A 22,406-nucleotide genomic window follows, 5' to 3' on the forward strand; every position below is an offset into this window, starting at 1 on the left:
TGTAGGGTTTGTAAAATGAAATGAGAGCCAAAGCACCCATGATTGTTTGGCGTTTTCCCCCCGTTTCCCTTGTTGAGGCTTTAAGTTGTCCATTAGTACTACTAGTAATCAATAAGATCTCAGTGCTTTTTTCTGGTTCTCTTAAAACTCAGAGGATTTAATTTTTTTCTTGCTTTACATTGTGATGAACTGGAGACCTTAGTTTTCACAGGAAACTCTGAGTTCCACAACAACCTAAGCCTTGGAAATGTTGTTCAGCGTGTTCCTGGATCCGTTATGTCCTCTGGTTCTTTTATGACTAAGAGGCTCAGCTTTAAATTAGGAAGCACTGCACAGTGTGCAGTGGGAATTAGTTTTGGGAATGAGTTAAGTAGAAAGTGGTGTATAGTATTTCACTTCATTTTATACTGCACATTTTACTCTTAGAAGCAATGGCTTTGTTCCTTTTTTACTTCCTAACATAGTTTCAAAAAGTGATGCCCAACAAATCATCCCACAGATGTCAGAAGTTACTTTTTTGTTTTATAAAGATGTAAGAGTGTAAAATGTAGATAGAAGTCCATGGCGACTTACTCTATGATGGTTAAAAGTTAGTAGGTCGTACTACTAGCCTTGTTGTGAAAATGGGTCTCCTAAGTCTTTCTTGTAAGACACTGACAGCTGAGTTAGAACAAAGCGTTTCTAACCATAACAGACTCTCTTGGCCCAAGGACAGCTTGAATCCAACCAGAAATGACCATCCAATAGGTCACTCCTTGCTTTATCACTCTTAGGTCAGAATTTTTTTCCTAATCTAGAAAGGAAATCCGTAATTGTTCTGTACATTACTATAGTCAAATTAGAGAATTGACAGTGGAATTCCAGCAGTTAATCTGTGGCAGACTTCCTATCACAGATCATTTGAAAGATCAAACAAACATAATTAAACATAACTATTCTGAGATTAAAGCTGAATTAACAGTTGAAAATTACTTTGATAACAGCACTTTAGTTTTGGTCTGCAGTACTGAAGAGTTTGTGTAGATCTTGTTTGAGATAATGACACTGCATCCATCCAGTGCAAATGCAACATCTGCTTGTTTACAGCTTGCAGAAAAAATTGGAGAGTATGAAGACAACAGATGCACATCTCGACAAGGTAATTACAACAAGCACTGCTTCAGTCTCGCTGTTAGAAGATAGTTCAGGATAACTGCAACCATGGCATACTAATCATCTTATTTTTTCAGAAGGTTTCAGGTAGAGAATAGTATGTTTAAGATCTCTGCAATATTACACTAAATGCCATGTACTTTGATATAGATAGATAGTAAATGTATATACTGAGTTCTGCTTTCAAATATGGTTTAAGAGTTCTATTGTTGGAAACAGTGTTCTTGTACATGGAGAGCATTACTACAACAGACAAGTAATACTATTCTTTCAATATTTGTCCTTATTGAGCAATTGAGATTTGAGAATTGAGCCCTATACTTACACCTGATATTTATCCCGTAGGTCGAAATGATGTCAGTGTTTGTAGATATTGGGAAGTTGCTGTTCACAACTTTGCATTAATTAAGGTGTTAGAGAGACACATTCTGTGAGTGCTTCCCTTCGTTTTTACACAGAAAATCAACAGATCAACCTGTAACAGTGAATTAGGTTTTCCTATAAATTTGATATAATACCTACAATCGCATGTGTGCTAGAAGGTTAGGAATGTGAAATGCTTTGTTTTTCCAGATATGTAACCCAGCTTTTATTTATGTCAGGGTAGAATCTTCTCTCTTGCTCTGTGCAATAAAACAATCCTTGCATATTACAGTTTAAATTGCATTTTTATCTTGGTGATTGTGTTTTATTTAGAGAGAAAATACAGTATTTTGTCTGTTTTGTGGTTTTGATTTTTAATAAATAATTGAAGGGGAAAGGGTCTGGCCTGTCACTCCTTTAGAGTATAAGCAGTTGTGTGCTAAATGCTGCTTTTAAGCATCTATCTTGTCTGTCTTGTGTGTCTTTCCATTTACAGGACATAGTGACAGTAACACTTGAAGTCCTAGGAAATATTAAGGAAGAAAACCTTAATCTCTTTATACAGGTAAATATGAATACATCGCAGTCAACTGCAAAATCATTGTGTCCTTTTGTAGAAAATCATCTTACGCTGTTGTGTTTGTGAAAACATTTTTCCTCTTTGTAGAATCTTGTGTGGGAAAAGAATGTGAAAGATAGGACTGGATGTACCATGGATGTCATAAGACTGAAGGTTTGCCTGAAACTTCCAACCTCTTTGTTTTGTGCTTTCCCTCTTTTTAAATGGAAAGAAACTGCAGTGTATTGTCAGCCACATACAGGTCAAAGAGCAGACAAAAGAGAGAACATCAGTTTGTCATTGATCCATGTAGAGACACTTAAATACCTGCCAGCCAATGAGACCACTCAAGGTAGCTGACAGAGAAGCAAACCACAGTACTACTTGCTGTGTAGTGAAAGGGGAGACTTGCAGTCCCAAACATGAGTGGGACAGGATGAATGATCAGGACATAAGTGAAAGGAGGTGATGTTGTTTTCCCCTCCTTTGCTCTGAAAGGTCTCATCCATTTCACCTAGATGGCTCCTTATCTAGGGATGTAGTTACAGGTTTCTGTCCATGATTACAGTTATTGGCATAATAAACAGAAGCTTAACTGAGTGTAACAATGCAGCACAGTGCTAGCTATGGTCCCCCTAAAATTTTTAGATTACATCAGACTGCAGTTTTAAAGATGTGATTTACGCATAAGTGTATTCATCCCCGTGTACGATTCATTGCATAGTTCTGAGGTGAACGTTGGTGATGCTTGAGGATATACTTTCATTTTCCTTAAACCACAAAGCTAAGTAAATGATAAAAAAGTCGATTGTATGATTAGACAAGGTCTAAGGAAAACAATCAAATGTGCTGTGATTTGTTTCCTGAGAACATATGTGTGTCACAGGCAGCAAGGTAATTATTTCTACTTCACTGGAAGAAAGGTTTATTTCTTGACAAGTAGAACAACAGCAGCATAAAGCCGGCAGTGCTGATGCACTTCAAGCTGTCTGTTGTACTCATTAGCTGTACTGCTGATTAGAAGTATGCTTCTGTTGTACTGAGCTTTGGGATCCGAGTAATATTTACATTCTATTTTAGACAGTTTTCAAGTGATGAAAACTCTTTTAGTGCAACGTTTGGCATGTGAGTTAATGGACTTAGTTTTGAAGGTATTCCATTGTTAATTCCATTGCTAGTCATTTCACCACACAGATATTTGTTCTTTCTCTGCTATTGAGAGATTCTGTTTCAAGACAGTGTAAGTGTTAAGCATGAGAACTCAGTGGGAACAGACTCAGCATTTTTGCCTATTTTACATCACCTTGGACAGGTGATGAGGCTTTCATAGAGACATATATAATACATACAATCAAAGTGGCATGGTAGGAGATGACATTGAAATTTGCACAAATATTCCAGGTAACGGTTTAAATGAGAAGCTGAAGGCAGAGTATAGCAAAGTATAATTATTAATTGTAAGAATGGTTGTTACAAGAGATGACTCTGTTGCATTGTTATTTTGATCAACCTCTGCATATTTGTCAGAGGTTTTTCCCTGCTCTGTGTACTTGTAAAGTTGTTTTGTTTTTCTTTTATTCTCCGTAAGTATTTTGTTTTTAAAGGTTTGTTTATATACTCTAACAGTTATTTTTCTGGTAAGTGACTGGTATCTATTCAAGGCAAATCTCATCAAGAGATAGTCCAAGGTGTCCATGAGCTGTATGATCTGGAAGAGACTGCAATAGAATGGAAAGAAGATGAAAAAAGAACCAATAGGTTCATTCCCAGGGTGAGAGAGTGAGGCAAACTACTACATACTGGATCGGATTAACAGCTGATGTAGTTGCCTGGAAGTAGAATAAAATGTCAGGTAACAGAGGCATCTAAGTAAAGTGTACTGAAAGAACAGACCTACAGAACAGTGAGGATTGGTAAGTGCAGAAATAGTTTTTCATTTCTAGCTTTTTCATTGATAGTTGGCCATAAAAATAGTTCCTTACAATGTAGTCACTTAAGCGGTATGAATGAAAATCATACATTGTGTAAAATGATTTTGGCATAGTTTAAATGCAAATTAATTTGAGCATTTTTTAAACATGCTTAATCCAGTTGTTTTAATTATTGTCTAGCACTTGAGACAGGAGAAGCCAGAAGGCCTTGTCAATGAAGCATCTCGGTATGGATATCAAAACCACTTTTTTAATCATAGTCAGTGACTGCACTGTGCGGAAGATCATTCAAAATTGATTCTTTTTCTTTTCTAAGGTTTTCCCCTCCCTTGCTTTTAAACAAAGGTAGAAAACAAAACTTACTCTGTACTTCATTTGATCATTCTGCTTAGATATGAATTTTCTAATAAGTAGGTTGATCTGAAAATAATGCCTCCTCTTTTTTTCCATGGAAACTACAACAGATGGAGTACAAATAACAGGTTGAAAGAAGCTCAACTTTCAGCTACAAAAACAGTTTTCAGTATAGTCTCCTCACCATTAGCTATACATTTTTGCTAGCAGTGAAAAAGCCTCAGCATGCTGTGCTTGTAAACATTTCAGTGGCCATGGCTTGTCTTTCATGTCACTGGCTGCTGCTACTTATGTCTCCTGAAATGCACAAGCCACAAGTCACCTCAAGAAGCTAATACTGTAGTCATTCCATGATGTTTTAGTTGGCTGATGGTTTGGTTAATGTTTGCCTTCCTGTACTAACTAACAATCTAGTAATTTTACAGCGCTATGAGAGACATACTGCTTCTGCCTTACAAAAAACTGCTTGTTCAAGGTATTCCTTTTTTCTTTTTCCAAATGCATAGGCAGGTTGCATTAGCTGATCTTGTAATCATCAATAAAACGGATTTGGTTTCAAGGGAAGAATTGAATAAAGTCAGACCAACTGTCAGGTATGAAATTTCTGGTATAACCGTGACATTGTACATGCTCAAATGTTATTAGAAATTAGATCTCATGATTGTTCCAACAGATCGTGTAGTGAAAAAGAGCAGTGAGAAAGCAGTGAAAAAGAGTCTGCGCCTTTCTGGAGATGTTTCCAGTGCATTTCTGTGCTTCCACAGTCTTATCAGCTTGCCTAAGTAAGATTTGATGTTACCTGCTCAGAAGTGTAGAATTATAGAATAGAATCCAAGAATGCTTTTAAGTTGGAAGGAACCTTCAAGGACCATTGACTCCAACCTCTGGCTCTACTCAGGACCACCCAAAATTCCAATTCTATGTCTGAGAGCTTTCTCCAAATGTTCCTTGAACTCTGGCTGCTTGGGGCTGTTCCATGTCTACCGCCCTCTGGTGAAGAACCTTTTCCCAATACCCAACCTGACCCTCTTCTGGTGCAACTCCACACCGTTTCCTTGGCTAAATTAGGCCTAACAAATGCCTTATAATAGACAATATAATATTGTCACTTATAAATGACAATAATAATTGTCTTAAGTGCTCACATTCTTATACTGTTGGGCAGCTGTTGCCATTTGTCTGAGTTAACTACGGGGGGCAATGTCTGCTAGTCCATACATGTTTATTAGCAAATATAAAGGGGTATGGAAGATATCTGAATAATTGTCATGGATGTAGAAGAACAAATGGGCTGAATCAAAGCAGTGTTCAAAGGTGTGTTCCATCTTTCTCAGTACCCTGACAGACAAAATGGAATATTGAGAAATACTTTGCAACGTTATTTGTGGTTCAGACTCTTGAGAATTCTTAACCTTGCAGCTTGTACTGAGAGAAGAAAAATGCTCTGTTCAGTAGTAATATTTTATTGTCAGAAGTTGTGAATTTTGACCTTGGTTCGGCTATAAAATGTCACAAAAGCAAACTTTTTCTTGATGCCTCTTGGACTGTAAAACATTGAGTAACAGTGTGAGAGATGTCGTTATGTTTCTTGTATTGCTCTACATTGTTAAATTGTTCAATCGATATATTACAGTTGCGTTTGCACCTCATTTTGCTTTTTTCTATTTGTTTTAGGTCAATAAATGGACTTGTCGAAATTTTGGAGACACAAAGGTCGAGGTATTAGATTAACCTGTATTCCAACAAGTACCAAATCCTGTCCCACTGACATTATTTTTACAAAGCTTTCATTATGATCTGTTGGCTGTGCACATGCATACCTACCTGTACTGTGTTTTAATGTGTGCTTGTGTTCGAAGAGGTACAGAACGATTGTTCCCATCAGAGAATTAGATAACACTTAGGCATCCAATACAAATCACATCTTTCAGAAAACGCATTCTTGTGTGGTTTTTTTTTTTGTTTGTTTGTTTGTTTAGTATTAATTTATTTTTTAACTGTATTCACTAAAATTCTCTTTTTATGCTCCCATATTACTGTACAGCTGAAAGCTGCTTTACTCCATGGTAGATAGCACTGACTGCTGACATCTGAAAATAGGGCTAGCTTCTGCTGCTTTGCATTGGAATAAGAGATCAGGAAAAAAAACCAACAAACATGAACAATTATTTATATGTTTAAAAATGAGTAATCGAAGCTTCAGTACGCATAATTCTTACATGCAGTGAAAATACAAAGCTTTCTTTCTCTCCCTATCTGTGCAGAGTTGATCTTTCCAATGTGCCGGACCTGCATGCTTTAGACAGTCTATCTGGAATCAGGTATGGCCATAATTTCACTTTTATTAAAAGTAATGCTCATTGCATAGATACACGCATGAAGTAGGTACATTTACATTTAGGCAGAGTCTGCATCTGAATTTCTGTTGCATGTTCTAGTTCAGACACTTGTTTACAATTCTCAGTAAGAGTAAGAAGTAATAGAAAGAGGATGTTTTTCCACTTGAGATACATGCAGCAAAAGATTGTAGGGTTTGTAAAATGAAATGAGAGCCAAAGCACCCATGATTGTTTGGCGTTTTCCCCCCGTTTCCCTTGTTGAGGCTTTAAGTTGTCCATTAGTACTACTAGTAATCAATAAGATCTCAGTGCTTTTTTCTGGTTCTCTTAAAACTCAGAGGATTTAATTTTTTTCTTGCTTTACATTGTGATGAACTGGAGACCTTAGTTTTCACAGGAAACTCTGAGTTCCACAACAACCTAAGCCTTGGAAATGTTGTTCAGCGTGTTCCTGGATCCGTTATGTCCTCTGGTTCTTTTATGACTAAGAGGCTCAGCTTTAAATTAGGAAGCACTGCACAGTGTGCAGTGGGAATTAGCTTTGGGAATGAGTTAAGTAGAAAGTGGTGTATAGTATTTCACTTCATTTTATACTGCACATTTTACTCTTAGAAGCAATGGCTTTGTTCCTTTTTTACTTCCTAACATAGTTTCAAAAAGTGATGCCCAACAAATCATCCCACAGATGTCAGAAGTTACTTTTTTGTTTTATAAAGATGTAAGAGTGTAAAATGTAGATAGAAGTCCATGGCGACTTACTCTATGATGGTTAAAAGTTAGTAGGTCGTACTACTAGCCTTGTTGTGAAAATGGGTCTCCTAAGTCTTTCTTGTAAGACACTGACAGCTGAGTTAGAACAAAGCGTTTCTAACCATAACAGACTCTCTTGGCCCAAGGACAGCTTGAATCCAACCAGAAATGACCATCCAATAGGTCACTCCTTGCTTTATCACTCTTAGGTCAGAATTTTTTTCCTAATCTAGAAAGGAAATCCGTAATTGTTCTGTACATTACTATAGTCAAATTAGAGAATTGACAGTGGAATTCCAGCAGTTAATCTGTGGCAGACTTCCTATCACAGATCATTTGAAAGATCAAACAAACATAATTAAACATAACTATTCTGAGATTAAAGCTGAATTAACAGTTGAAAATTACTTTGATAACAGCACTTTAGTTTTGGTCTGCAGTACTGAAGAGTTTGTGTAGATCTTGTTTGAGATAATGACACTGCATCCATCCAGTGCAAATGCAACATCTGCTTGTTTACAGCTTGCAGAAAAAATTGGAGAGTATGAAGACAACAGATGCACATCTCGACAAGGTAATTACAACAAGCACTGCTTCAGTCTCGCTGTTAGAAGATAGTTCAGGATAACTGCAACCATGGCATACTAATCATCTTATTTTTTCAGAAGGTTTCAGGTAGAGAATAGTATGTTTAAGATCTCTGCAATATTACACTGAATGCCATGTACTTTGATATAGATAGATAGTAAATGTATATACTGAGTTCTGCTTTCAAATATGGTTTAAGAGTTCTATTGTTGGAAACAGTGTTCTTGTACATGGAGAGCATTACTACAACAGACAAGTAATACTATTCTTTCAATATTTGTCCTTATTGAGCAATTGAGATTTGAGAATTGAGCCCTATACTTACACCTGATATTTATCCCGTAGGTCGAAATGATGTCAGTGTTTGTAGATATTGGGGAGTTGCTGTTCACAACTTTGCATTAATTAAGGTGTTAGAGAGACACATTCTGTGAGTGCTTCCCTTCGTTTTTACACAGAAAATCAACAGATCAACCTGTAACAGTGAATTAGGTTTTCCTATAAATTTGATATAAATCCTATAATGGCACGTGTGATAGAAGGTTAGGAATGTGAAATGCTTTGTTTTTCCAGATATGTAACCCAGCTTTTATTTATGTCAGGGTAGAATCTCCTCTCTTGCTCTGTGCAATAAAACAATCCTTGCATATTACAGTGTAAATTGCATTTTTATCTTGGTGATTGTGTTTTATTTAGAGAGAAAATACAGTATTTTGTCTGTTTTGTGGTTTTGATTTTTAATAAATAATTGAAGGGGAAAGGGTCTGGCCTGTCACTCCTTTAGAGTATAAGCAGTTGTGTGCTAAATGCTGCTTTTAAGCATCTATCTTGTCTGTCTTGTGTGTCTTTCCATTTACAGGACATAGTGACAGTAACACTTGAAGTCCTAGGAAATATTAAGGAAGAAAACCTTAATCTCTTTATACAGGTAAATATGAATACATCGCAGTCAAGTGCGAAATCACTGTGTCCTTTTGTAGAAAATCATCTTACGCTGTTGTGTTTGTGAAAACATTTTTCCTCTTTGTAGAATCTTCTGTGGGAAAAGAATGTGAAAGATAGGACTGGATGTACCATGGATGTCATAAGACTGAAGGTTTGCCTGAAACTTCCAACCTCTTTGTTTTGTGCTTTCCCTCTTTTTAAATGGAAAGAAACTGCAGTGTATTGTCAGCCACATACAGGTCAAAGAGCAGACAAAAGAGAGAACATCAGTTTGTCATTGATCCATGTAGAGACACTTAAATACCTGCCAGCCAATGTGACCACTCAAGCTAGCTGACAGAGAAGCAAACCACAGTACTACTTGCTGTGTAGTGAAAGGGGAGACTTGCAGTCCCAAACATGAGTGGGACAGGATGAATGATCAGGACATAAGTGAAAGGAGGTGATGTTGTTTTCCCCTCCTTTGCTCTGAAAGGTCTCATCCATTTCACCTAGATGGCTCCTTATCTAGGGATGTAGTTACAGGTTTCTGTCCATGATTACAGTTATTGGCATAATAAACAGAAGTTTAATTGAGTGTAACAATGCAGCACAGTGCTAGCTATGGTCCCCCTAAAATTTTTTGATTACATCAGGCTGCAGTTTTAAAGATGTGATTTACACATAAGTGTATTCATCCCCGTGTACGATTCATTGCATAGTTCTGAGGTGAACGTTGGTGATGCTTGAGGATATACTTTCATTTTCCTTAAACCACAAAGCTAAGTAAATGATAAAAAAGTCGATTGTATGATTAGACAAGGTCTAAGGAAAACAATCAAATGTGCTGTGATTTGTTTCCTGAGAACATATGTGTGTCACAGGCAGCAAGGTAATTATTTCTACTTCACTGGAAGAAAGGTTTATTTCTTGACAAGTAGAACAACAGCAGCATAAAGCCGGCAGTGCTGATGCACTTCAAGCTGTCTGTTGTACTCATTAGCTGTACTGCTGATTAGAAGTATGCTTCTGTTGTACTGAGCTTTGGGATCCGAGTAATATTTACATTCTATTTTAGACAGTTTTCAAGTGATGAAAACTCTTTTAGTGCAACGTTTGGCATGTGAGTTAATGGACTTAGTTTTGAAGGTATTCCATTGTTAATTCCATTGCTAGTCATTTCACCACACAGATATTTGTTCTTTCTCTGCTATTGAGAGATTCTGTTTCAAGACAGTGTAAGTGTTAAGCATGAGAACTCAGTGGGAACAGACTCAGCATTTTTGCCTATTTTACATCACCTTGGACAGGTGATGAGGCTTTCATAGAGACATATATAATACATACAATCAAAGTGGCATGGTAGGAGATGACATTGAAATTTGCACAAATATTCCAGGTAACGGTTTAAATGAGAAGCTGAAGGCAGAGTATAGCAAAGTATAATTATTAATTGTAAGAATGGTTGTTACAAGAGATGACTCTGTTGCATTGTTATTTTGATCAACCTCTGCATATTTGTCAGAGGTTTTTCCCTGCTCTGTGTACTTGTAAAGTTGTTTTGTTTTTCTTTTTTTCTCCGTAAGTATTTTGTTTTTAAAGGTTTGTTTATATACTCTAACAGTTATTTTTCTGGTAAGGGACTGGTATCTATTCAAGGCAAATCTCATCAAGAGATAGTCCAAGGTGTCCATGAGCTGTATGATCTGGAAGAGACTGCAATAGAATGGAAAGAAGATGAAAAAAGAACCAATAGGTTCATTCCCAGGGTGAGAGAGTGAGGCAAACTACTACATACTGGATCGGATTAACAGCTGATGTAGTTGCCTGGAAGTAGAATAAAATGTCAGGTAACAGAGGCATCTAAGTAAAGTGTACTGAAAGAACAGACCTACAGAACAGTGAGGATTGGTAAGTGCAGAAATAGTTTTTCATTTCTAGCTTTTTCATTGATAGTTGGCCATAAAAATAGTTCCTTACAATGTAGTCACTTAAGCGGTATGAATGAAAATCATACATTGTGTAAAATGATTTTGGCATAGTTTAAATGCAAATTAATTTGAGCATTTTTTAAACATGCTTAATCCATCTGTTTTAATTATTGTCTAGCACTTGAGACAGGAGAAGCCAGAAGGCCTTGTCAACGAAGCATGTCGGTATGGATATCAAAACCACTTTTTTAATCATAGTCAGTGACTGCACTGTGCGGAAGATCATTCAAAATTGATTCTTTTTCTTTTCTAAGGTTTTCCCCTCCCTTGCTTTTAAACAAAGTTAGAAAACAAAACTTACTCTGTACTTCATTTGATCATTCTGCTTAGATATGAATTTTCTAATAAGTAGGTTGATCTGAAAATAATGCCTCCTCTTTTTTTCCATGGAAACTACAACAGATGGAGTACAAATAACAGGTTGAAAGAAGCTCAACTTTCAGCTACAAAAACAGTTTTCAGTATAGTCTCCTCACCATTAGCTATACATTTTTGCTAGCAGTGAAAAAGCCTCAGCATGCTGTGCTTGTAAACATTTCAGTGGCCATGGCTTGTCTTTCATGTCACTGGCTGCTGCTACTTATGTCTCCTGAAATGCACAAGCCACAAGTCACCTCAAGAAGCTAATACTGTAGTCATTCCATGATGTTTTAGTTGGCTGATGGTTTGGTTAATGTTTGCCTTCCTGTACTAACTAACAATCTAGTAATTTTACAGCGCTATGAGAGACATACTGCTTCTGCCTTACAAAAAACTGCTTGTTCAAGGTATTCCTTTTTTCTTTTTCCAAATGCATAGGCAGGTTGCATTAGCTGATCTTGTAATCGTCAATAAAACGGATTTGGTTTCAAGGGAAGAATTGAATAAAGTCAGACCAACTGTCAGGTATGAAATTTCTGGTATAACCGTGACATTGTACATGCTCAAATGTTATTAGAAATTAGATCTCATGATTGTTCCAACAGATCGTGTAGTGAAAAAGAGCAGTGAGAAAGCAGTGAAAAAGAGTCTGCCCCTTTCTGGAGATGTTTCCAGTGCATTTCTGTGCTTCCACAGTATTATCGGCTTGCCTAAGTAAGATTTGATGTTACCTGCTCAGAAGTGTAGAATTATAGAATAGAATCCAAGAATGCTTTTAAGTTGGAAGGAACCTTCAAGGACCATTGACTCCAACCTCTGGCTCTACTCAGGACCACCCAAAATTCCAATTCTATGTCTGAGAGCTTTCTCCAAATGTTCCTTGAACTCTGGCTGCTTGGGGCTGTTCCATGTCTACCGCCCTCTGGTGAAGAACCTTTTCCCAATACCCAACCTGACCCTCTTCTGGTGCAACTCCACACCGTTTCCTTGGCTAAATTAGGCCTAACAAATGCCTTATAATAGACCTTTGTCTTAAGTGCTCACATTCTTATACTATTGGGCAGCTGTTGCCATTTGTCTGAGTTAACTACGGGGGGCAATGTCTGCTAGTCCATACATGTTTATTAGCAAATATAAAGGGGTATGGAAGATATCTGAATAATTGTCATGGATGTAAAAGAACAAATGGGCTGAATCAAAGCAGTGTTCAAAGGTGTGTTCCATCTTTCTCAGTACCCTGACAGACAAAATGGAATATTGAGAAATACTTTGCAACGTTATTTGTGGTTCAGACTCTTGAGAATTCTTAACCTTGCAGCTTGTACTGAGAGAAGAAAAATGCTCTGTTCAGTAGTAGTATTTTATTGTCAGAAGTTGTGAATTTTGACCTTGGTTCGGCTATAAAATGTCACAAAAGCAAACTTTTTCTTGATGCCTCTTGGACTGTAAAACATTGAGTAACAGTGTGAGAGATGTCGTTATGTTTCTTGTATTGCTCTACATTGTTAAATTGTTCAATCGATATATTACAGTTGCGTTTGCACCTCATTTTGCTTTTTTCTATTTGTTTTAGGTCAATAAATGGACTTGTCGAAATTTTGGAGACACAAAGGTCGAGGTATTAGATTAACCTGTATTCCAACAAGTACCAAATCCTGTCCCACTGACATTATTTTTACAAAGCTTTCATTATGATCTGTTGGCTGTGCACATGCATACCTACCTGTACTGTGTTTTAATGTGTGCTTGTGTTCGAAGAGGTACAGAACGATTGTTCCCATCAGAGAATTAGATAACACTTAGGCATCCAATACAAATCACATCTTTCAGAAAACGCATTCTTGTGTGGTTTTTTTTTTGTTTGTTTGTTTGTTTAGTATTAATTTATTTTTTAACTGTATTCACTAAAATTCTCTTTTTATGCTCCCATATTACTGTACAGCTGAAAGCTGCTTTACTCCATGGTAGATAGCACTGACTGCTGACATCTGAAAATAGGGCTAGCTTCTGCTGCTTTGCATTGGAATAAGAGATCAGGAAAAAAAACCAACAAACATGAACAATTATTTATATGTTTAAAAATGAGTAATCGAAGCTTCAGTACACATAATTCTTACATGCAGTGAAAATACAAAGCTTTCTTTCTCTCCCTATCTGTGCAGAGTTGATCTTTCCAATGTGCCGGACCTGCATGCTTTAGACAGTCTATCTGGAATCAGGTATGGCCATAATTTCACTTTTATTAAAAGTAATGCTCATTGCATAGATACACGCATGAAGTAGGTACATTTACATTTAGGCAGAGTCTGCATCTGAATTTCTGTTGCATGTTCTAGTTCAGACACTTGTTTACAATTCTCAGTAAGAGTAAGAAGTAATAGAAAGAGGATGTTTTTCCACTTGAGATACATGCAGCAAAAGATTGTAGGGTTTGTAAAATGAAATGAGAGCCAAAGCACCCATGATTGTTTGGCGTTTTCCCCCCGTTTCCCTTGTTGAGGCTTTAAGTTGTCCATTAGTACTACTAGTAATCAATAAGATCTCAGTGCTTTTTTCTGGTTCTCTTAAAACTCAGAGGATTTAATTTTTTTCTTGCTTTACATTGTGATGAACTGGAGACCTTAGTTTTCACAGGAAACTCTGAGTTCCACAACAACCTAAGCCTTGGAAATGTTGTTCAGCGTGTTCCTGGATCCGTTATGTCCTCTGGTTCTTTTATGACTAAGAGGCTCAGCTTTAAATTAGGAAGCACTGCACAGTGTGCAGTGGGAATTAGCTTTGGGAATGAGTTAAGTAGAAAGTGGTGTATAGTATTTCACTTCATTTTATACTGCACATTTTACTCTTAGAAGCAATGGCTTTGTTCCTTTTTTACTTCCTAACATAGTTTCAAAAAGTGATGCCCAACAAATCATCCCACAGATGTCAGAAGTTACTTTTTTGTTTTATAAAGATGTAAGAGTGTAAAATGTAGATAGAAGTCCATGGCGACTTACTCTATGATGGTTAAAAGTTAGTAGGTCGTACTACTAGCCTTGTTGTGAAAATGGGTCTCCTAAGTCTTTCTTGTAAGACACTGACAGCTGAGTTAGAACAAAGCGTTTCTAACCATAACAGACTCTCTTGGCCCAAGGACAGCTTTAATCCAACCAGAAATGACCATCCAATAGGTCACTCCTTGCTTTATCACTCTTAGGTCAGAATTTTTTTCCTAATCTAGAAAGGAAATCCGTAATTGTTCTGTACATTACTATAGTCAAATTAGAGAATTGACAGTGGAATTCCAGTAGTTAATCTGTGGCAGACTTCCTATCACAGATCATTTGAAAGATCAAACAAACATAATTAAACATAACTATTCTGAGATTAAAGCTGAATTAACAGTTGAAAATTACTTTGATAACAGCACTTTAGTTTTGGTCTGCAGTACTGAAGAGTTTGTGTAGATCTTGTTTGAGATAATGACACTGCATCCATCCAGTGCAAATGCAACATCTGCTTGTTTACAGCTTGCAGAAAAAATTGGAGAGTATGAAGACAACAGATGCACATCTCGACAAGGTAATTACAACAAGCACTGCTTCAGTCTCGCTGTTAGAAGATAGTTCAGGATAACTGCAACCATGGCATACTAATCATCTTATTTTTTCAGAAGGTTTCAGGTAGAGAATAGTATGTTTAAGATCTCTGCAATATTACACTGAATGCCATGTACTTTGATATAGATAGATAGTAAATGTATATACTGAGTTCTGCTTTCAAATATGGTTTAAGAGTTCTATTGTTGGAAACAGTGTTCTTGTACATGGAGAGCATTACTACAACAGACAAGTAATACTATTCTTTCAATATTTGTCCTTATTGAGCAATTGAGATTTGAGAATTGAGCCCTATACTTACACCTGATATTTATCCCGTAGGTCGAAATGATGTCAGTGTTTGTAGATATTGGGGAGTTGCTGTTCACAACTTTGCATTAATTAAGGTGTTAGAGAGACACATTCTGTGAGTGCTTCCCTTCGTTTTTACACAGAAAATCAACAGATCAACCTGTAACAGTGAATTAGGTTTTCCTATAAATTTGATATAAATCCTATAATGGCACGTGTGCTAGAAGGTTAGGAATATGAAATGCTTTGTTTTTCCAGATATGTAACCCAGCTTTTATTTATGTCAGGGTAGAATCTCCTCTCTTGCTCTGTGCAATAAAACAATCCTTGCATATTACAGTGTAAATTGCATTTTTATCTTGGTGATTGTGTTTTATTTAGAGAGAAAATACAGTATTTTGTCTGTTTTGTGGTTTTGATTTTTAATAAATAATTGAAGGGGAAAGGGTCTGGCCTGTCACTCCTTTAGAGTATAAGCAGTTGTGTGCTAAATGCTGCTTTTAAGCATCTATCTTGTCTGTCTTGTGTGTCTTTCCATTTACAGGACATAGTGACAGTAACACTTGAAGTCCTAGGAAATATTAAGGAAGAAAACCTTAATCTCTTTATACAGGTAAATATGAATACATCGCAGTCAAGTGCGAAATCACTGTGTCCTTTTGTAGAAAATCATCTTACGCTGTTGTGTTTGTGAAAACATTTTTCCTCTTTGTAGAATCTTCTGTGGGAAAAGAATGTGAAAGATAGGACTGGATGTACCACGGATGTCATAAGACTGAAGGTTTGCCTGAAACTTCCAACCTCTTTGTTTTGTGCTTTCCCTCTTTTTAAATGGAAAGAAACTGCAGTGTATTGTCAGCCACATACAGGTCAAAGAGCAGACAAAAGAGAGAACATCAGTTTGTCATTGATCCATGTAGAGACACTTAAATACCTGCCAGCCAATGAGACCACTCAAGGTAGCTGACAGAGAAGCAAACCACAGTACTACTTGCTGTGTAGTGAAAGGGGAGACTTGCAGTCCCAAACATGAGTGGGACAGGATGAATGATCAGGACATAAGTGAAAGGAGGTGATGTTGTTTTCCCCTCCTTTGCTCTGAAAGGTCTCATCCATTTCACCTAGATGGCTCCTTATCTAGGGATGTAGTTACAGGTTTCTGTCCATGATTACAGTTATTGGCATAATAAACAGAAGTTTAATTGAGTGTAACAATGCAGCACAGTGCTAGCTATGGTCCCCCTAAAATTTTTTGATTACATCAGGCTGCAGTTTTAAAGATGTGATTTACACATAAGTGTATTCATCCCCGTGTACGATTCATTGCATAGTTCTGAGGTGAACGTTGGTGATGCTTGAGGATATACTTTCATTTTCCTTAAACCAAAAAGCTAAGTAAATGATAAAAAAGTCGATTGCATGATTAGACAAGGTCTAAGGAAAACAATCAAATGTGCTGTGATTTGTTTCCTGAGAACATATGTGTGTCACAGGCAGCAAGGTAATTATTTCTACTTCACTGGAAGAAAGGTTTATTTCTTGACAAGTAGAACAACAGCAGCATAAAGCCGGCAGTGCTGATGCACTTCAAGCTGTCTGTTGTACTCATTAGCTGTACTGCTGATTAGAAGTATGCTTCTGTTGTACTGAGCTTTGGGATCCGAGTAATATTTACATGATATTTTAGACAGTTTTCAAGTGATGAAAACTCTTTTAGTGCAACGTTTGGCATGTGAGTTAATGGACTTAGTTTTGAAGGTATTCCATTGTTAATTCCATTGCTAGTCATTTCACCACACAGATATTTGTTCTTTCTCTGCTATTGAGAGATTCTGTTTCAAGACAGTGTAAGTGTTAAGCATGAGAACTCAGTGGGAACAGACTCAGCATTTTTGCCTATTTTACATCACCTTGGACAGGTGATGAGGCTTTCATAGAGACATATATCATACATACAATCAAAGTGGCATGGTAGGAGATGACATTGAAATTTGCACAAATATTCCAGGTAACCGTCCAAATGAGAAGCTGAAGGCAGAGTATAGCAAAGTATAATTATTAATTGTAAGAATGGTTGTTACAAGAGATGACTCTGTTGCATTGTTATTTTGATCAACCTCTGCATATTTGTCAGAGGTTTTTCCCTGCTCTGTGTACTTGTAAAGTTGTTTTGTTTTTCTTTTTTTCTCCGTAAGTATTTTGTTTTTAAAGGTTTGTTTATATACTCTAACAGTTATTTTTCTGGTAAGGGACTGGTATCTATTCAAGGCAAATCTCATCAAGAGATAGTCCAAGGTGTCCATGAGCTGTATGATCTGGAAGAGACTGCAATAGAATGGAAAGAAGATGAAAAAAGAACCAATAGGTTCATTCCCAGGGTGAGAGAGTGAGGCAGACTACTACATACTGGATCGGATTAACAGCTGATGTAGTTGCCTGGAAGTAGAATAAAATGTCAGGTAACAGAGGCATCTAAGTAAAGTGTACTGAAAGAACAGACCTACAGAACAGTGAGGATTGGTAAGTGCAGAAATAGTTTTTCATTTCTAGCTTTTTCATTGATAGTTGGCCATAAAAATAGTTCCTTACAATGTAGTCACTTAAGCGGTATGAATGAAAATCATACATTGTGTAAAATGATTTTGGCATAGTTTAAATGCAAATTAATTTGAGCATTTTTTAAACATGCTTAATCCATCTGTTTTAATTATTGTCTAGCACTTGAGACAGGAGAAGCCAGAAGGCCTTGTCAATGAAGCATCTCGGTATGGATATCAAAACCACTTTTTTAATCATAGTCAGTGACTGCACTGTGCGGAAGATCATTCAAAATTGATTCTTTTTCTTTTCTAAGGTTTTCCCCTCCCTTGCTTTTAAACAAAGGTAGAAAACAAAACTTACTCTGTACTTCATTTGATCATTCTGCTTAGATATGAATTTTCTAATAAGTAGGTTGATCTGAAAATAATGCCTCCTCTTTTTTTCCATGGAAACTACAACAGATGGAGTACAAATAACAGGTTGAAAGAAGCTCAACTTTCAGCTACAAAAACAGTTTTCAGTATAGTCTCCTCACCATTAGCTATACATTTTTGCTAGCAGTGAAAAAGCCTCAGCATGCTGTGCTTGTAAACATTTCAGTGGCCATGGCTTGTCTTTCATGTCACTGGCTGCTGCTACTTATGTCTCCTGAAATGCACAAGCCACAAGTCACCTCAAGAAGCTAATACTGTAGTCATTCCATGATGTTTTAGTTGGCTGATGGTTTGGTTAATGTTTGCCTTCCTGTACTAACTAACAATCTAGTAATTTTACAGCGCTATGAGAGACATACTGCTTCTGCCTTACAAAAAACTGCTTGTTCAAGGTATTCCTTTTTTCTTTTTCCAAATGCATAGGCAGGTTGCATTAGCTGATCTTGTAATCGTCAATAAAACGGATTTGGTGTCAAGGGAAGAATTGAATAAAGTCAGACCAACTGTCAGGTATGAAATTTCTGGTATAACCGTGACATTGTACATGCTCAAATGTTATTAGAAATTAGATCTCATGATTGTTCCAACAGATCGTGTAGTGAAAAAGAGCAGTGAGAAAGCAGTGAAAAAGAGTCTGCCCCTTTCTGGAGATGTTTCCAGTGCATTTCTGTGCTTCCACAGTATTATCGGCTTGCCTAAGTAAGATTTGATGTTACCTGCTCAGAAGTGTAGAATTATAGAATAGAATCCAAGAATGCTTTTAAGTTGGAAGGAACCTTCAAGGACCATTGACTCCAACCTCTGGCTCTACTCAGGACCACCCAAAATTCCAATTCTATGTCTGAGAGCTTTCTCCAAATGTTCCTTGAACTCTGGCTGCTTGGGGCTGTTCCATGTCTACCGCCCTCTGGTGAAGAACCTTTTCCCAATACCCAACCTGACCCTCTTCTGGTGCAACTCCACACCGTTTCCTTGGCTAAATTAGGCCTAACAAATGCCTTATAATAGACCTTTGTCTTAAGTGCTCACATTCTTATACTATTGGGCAGCTGTTGCCATTTGTCTGAGTTAACTACGGGGGGCAATGTCTGCTAGTCCATACATGTTTATTAGCAAATATAAAGGGGTATGGAAGATATCTGAATAATTGTCATGGATGTAAAAGAACAAATGGGCTGAATCAAAGCAGTGTTCAAAGGTGTGTTCCATCTTTCTCAGTACCCTGACAGACAAAATGGAATATTGAGAAATACTTTGCAACGTTATTTGTGGTTCAGACTCTTGAGAATTCTTAACCTTGCAGCTTGTACTGAGAGAAGAAAAATGCTCTGTTCAGTAGTAATATTTTATTGTCAGAAGTTGTGAATTTTGACCTTGGTTCGGCTATAAAATGTCACAAAAGCAAACTTTTTCTTGATGCCTCTTGGACTGTAAAACATTGAGTAACAGTGTGAGAGATGTCGTTATGTTTCTTGTATTGCTCTACATTGTTAAATTGTTCAATCGATATATTACAGTTGCGTTTGCACCTCATTTTGCTTTTTTCTATTTGTTTTAGGTCAATAAATGGACTTGTCGAAATTTTGGAGACACAAAGGTCGAGGTATTAGATTAACCTGTATTCCAACAAGTACCAAATCCTGTCCCACTGACATTATTTTTACAAAGCTTTCATTATGATCTGTTGGCTGTGCACATGCATACCTACCTGTACTGTGTTTTAATGTGTGCTTGTGTTCGAAGAGGTACAGAACGATTGTTCCCATCAGAGAATTAGATAACACTTAGGCATCCAATACAAATCACATCTTTCAGAAAACGCATTCTTGTGTGGTTTTTTTTTTTGTTTGTTTGTTTGTTTAGTATTAATTTATTTTTTAACTGTATTCACTAAAATTCTCTTTTTATGCTCCCATATTACTGTACAGCTGAAAGCTGCTTTACTCCATGGTAGATAGCACTGACTGCTGACATCTGAAAATAGGGCTAGCTTCTGCTGCTTTGCATTGGAATAAGAGATCAGGAAAAAAAACCAACAAACATGAACAATTATTTATATGTTTAAAAATGAGTAATCGAAGCTTCAGTACACATAATTCTTACATGCAGTGAAAATACAAAGCTTTCTTTCTCTCCCTATCTGTGCAGAGTTGATCTTTCCAATGTGCCGGACCTGCATGCTTTAGACAGTCTATCTGGAATCAGGTATGGCCATAATTTCACTTTTATTAAAAGTAATGCTCATTGCATAGATACACGCATGAAGTAGGTACATTTACATTTAGGCAGAGTCTGCATCTGAATTTCTGTTGCATGTTCTAGTTCAGACACTTGTTTACAATTCTCAGTAAGAGTAAGAAGTAATAGAAAGAGGATGTTTTTCCACTTGAGATACATGCAGCAAAAGATTGTAGGGTTTGTAAAATGAAATGAGAGCCAAAGCACCCATGATTGTTTGGCGTTTTCCCCCCGTTTCCCTTGTTGAGGCTTTAAGTTGTCCATTAGTACTACTAGTAATCAATAAGATCTCAGTGCTTTTTTCTGGTTCTCTTAAAACTCAGAGGATTTAATTTTTTTCTTGCTTTACATTGTGATGAACTGGAGACCTTAGTTTTCACAGGAAACTCTGAGTTCCACAACAACCTAAGCCTTGGAAATGTTGTTCAGCGTGTTCCTGGATCCGTTATGTCCTCTGGTTCTTTTATGACTAAGAGGCTCAGCTTTAAATTAGGAAGCACTGCACAGTGTGCAGTGGGAATTAGCTTTGGGAATGAGTTAAGTAGAAAGTGGTGTATAGTATTTCACTTCATTTTATACTGCACATTTTACTCTTAGAAGCAATGGCTTTGTTCCTTTTTTACTTCCTAACATAGTTTCAAAAAGTGATGCCCAACAAATCATCCCACAGATGTCAGAAGTTACTTTTTTGTTTTATAAAGATGTAAGAGTGTAAAATGTAGATAGAAGTCCATGGCGACTTACTCTATGATGGTTAAAAGTTAGTAGGTCGTACTACTAGCCTTGTTGTGAAAATGGGTCTCCTAAGTCTTTCTTGTAAGACACTGACAGCTGAGTTAGAACAAAGCGTTTCTAACCATAACAGACTCTCTTGGCCCAAGGACAGCTTGAATCCAACCAGAAATGACCATCCAATAGGTCACTCCTTGCTTTATCACTCTTAGGTCAGAATTTTTTTCCTAATCTAGAAAGGAAATCCGTAATGGTTCTGTACATTACTATAGTCAAATTAGAGAATTGACAGTGGAATTCCAGCAGTTAATCTGTGGCAGACTTCCTATCACAGATCATTTGAAAGATCAAACAAACATAATTAAACATAACTATTCTGAGATTAAAGCTGAATTAACAGTTGAAAATTACTTTGATAACAGCACTTTAGTTTTGGTCTGCAGTACTGAAGAGTTTGTGTAGATCTTGTTTGAGATAATGACACTGCATCCATCCAGTGCAAATGCAACATCTGCTTGTTTACAGCTTGCAGAAAAAATTGGAGAGTATGAAGACAACAGATGCACATCTCGACAAGGTAATTACAACAAGCACTGCTTCAGTCTCGCTGTTAGAAGATAGTTCAGGATAACTGCAACCATGGCATACTAATCATCTTATTTTTTCAGAAGGTTTCAGGTAGAGAATAGTATGTTTAAGATCTCTGCAATATTACACTGAATGCCATGTACTTTGATATAGATAGATAGTAAATGTATATACTGAGTTCTGCTTTCAAATATGGTTTAAGAGTTCTATTGTTGGAAACAGTGTTCTTGTACATGGAGAGCATTACTACAACAGACAAGTAATACTATTCTTTCAATATTTGTCCTTATTGAGCAATTGAGATTTGAGAATTGAGCCCTATACTTACACCTGATATTTATCCCGTAGGTCGAAATGATGTCAGTGTTTGTAGATATTGGGGAGTTGCTGTTCACAACTTTGCATTAATTAAGGTGTTAGAGAGACACATTCTGTGAGTGCTTCCCTTCGTTTTTACACAGAAAATCAACAGATCAACCTGTAACAGTGAATTAGGTTTTCCTATAAATTTGATATAAATCCTATAATGGCACGTGTGCTAGAAGGTTAGGAATGTGAAATGCTTTGTTTTTCCAGATATGTAACCCAGCTTTTATTTATGTCAGGGTAGAATCTCCTCTCTTGCTCTGTGCAATAAAACAATCCTTGCATATTACAGTGTAAATTGCATTT

General features: G+C 36.8%; 2 long non-coding RNA genes across 2 annotated transcripts; both read left to right on the forward strand.

Annotated features, from left to right (window-relative positions):
• The first annotated feature begins 11,917 nt into the window (after window positions 1–11,917).
• Window positions 11,918–15,533, forward strand: LOC146751631 (uncharacterized). The gene is made up of 2 exons (XR_014941318.1): window positions 11,918–13,530; window positions 14,821–15,533. It is a non-coding gene; the product is annotated as an uncharacterized LOC146751631 (long non-coding RNA).
• Window positions 15,534–20,021: 4,488 nt separating this feature from the next.
• LOC146751632 (uncharacterized) lies at window positions 20,022–22,384 on the forward strand. Its single transcript, XR_014941319.1, has 2 exons — window positions 20,022–20,381; window positions 21,672–22,384. It is a non-coding gene; the product is annotated as an uncharacterized LOC146751632 (long non-coding RNA).
• The last annotated feature ends 22 nt before the right edge of the window (window positions 22,385–22,406 follow it).

This window comes from Coturnix japonica, unplaced genomic scaffold (genome assembly GCF_054131305.1).
Source record: "Coturnix japonica strain WE unplaced genomic scaffold, WE-NBRP24 Scf070, whole genome shotgun sequence".
Taxonomy (NCBI): domain Eukaryota; kingdom Metazoa; phylum Chordata; class Aves; order Galliformes; family Phasianidae; genus Coturnix; species Coturnix japonica.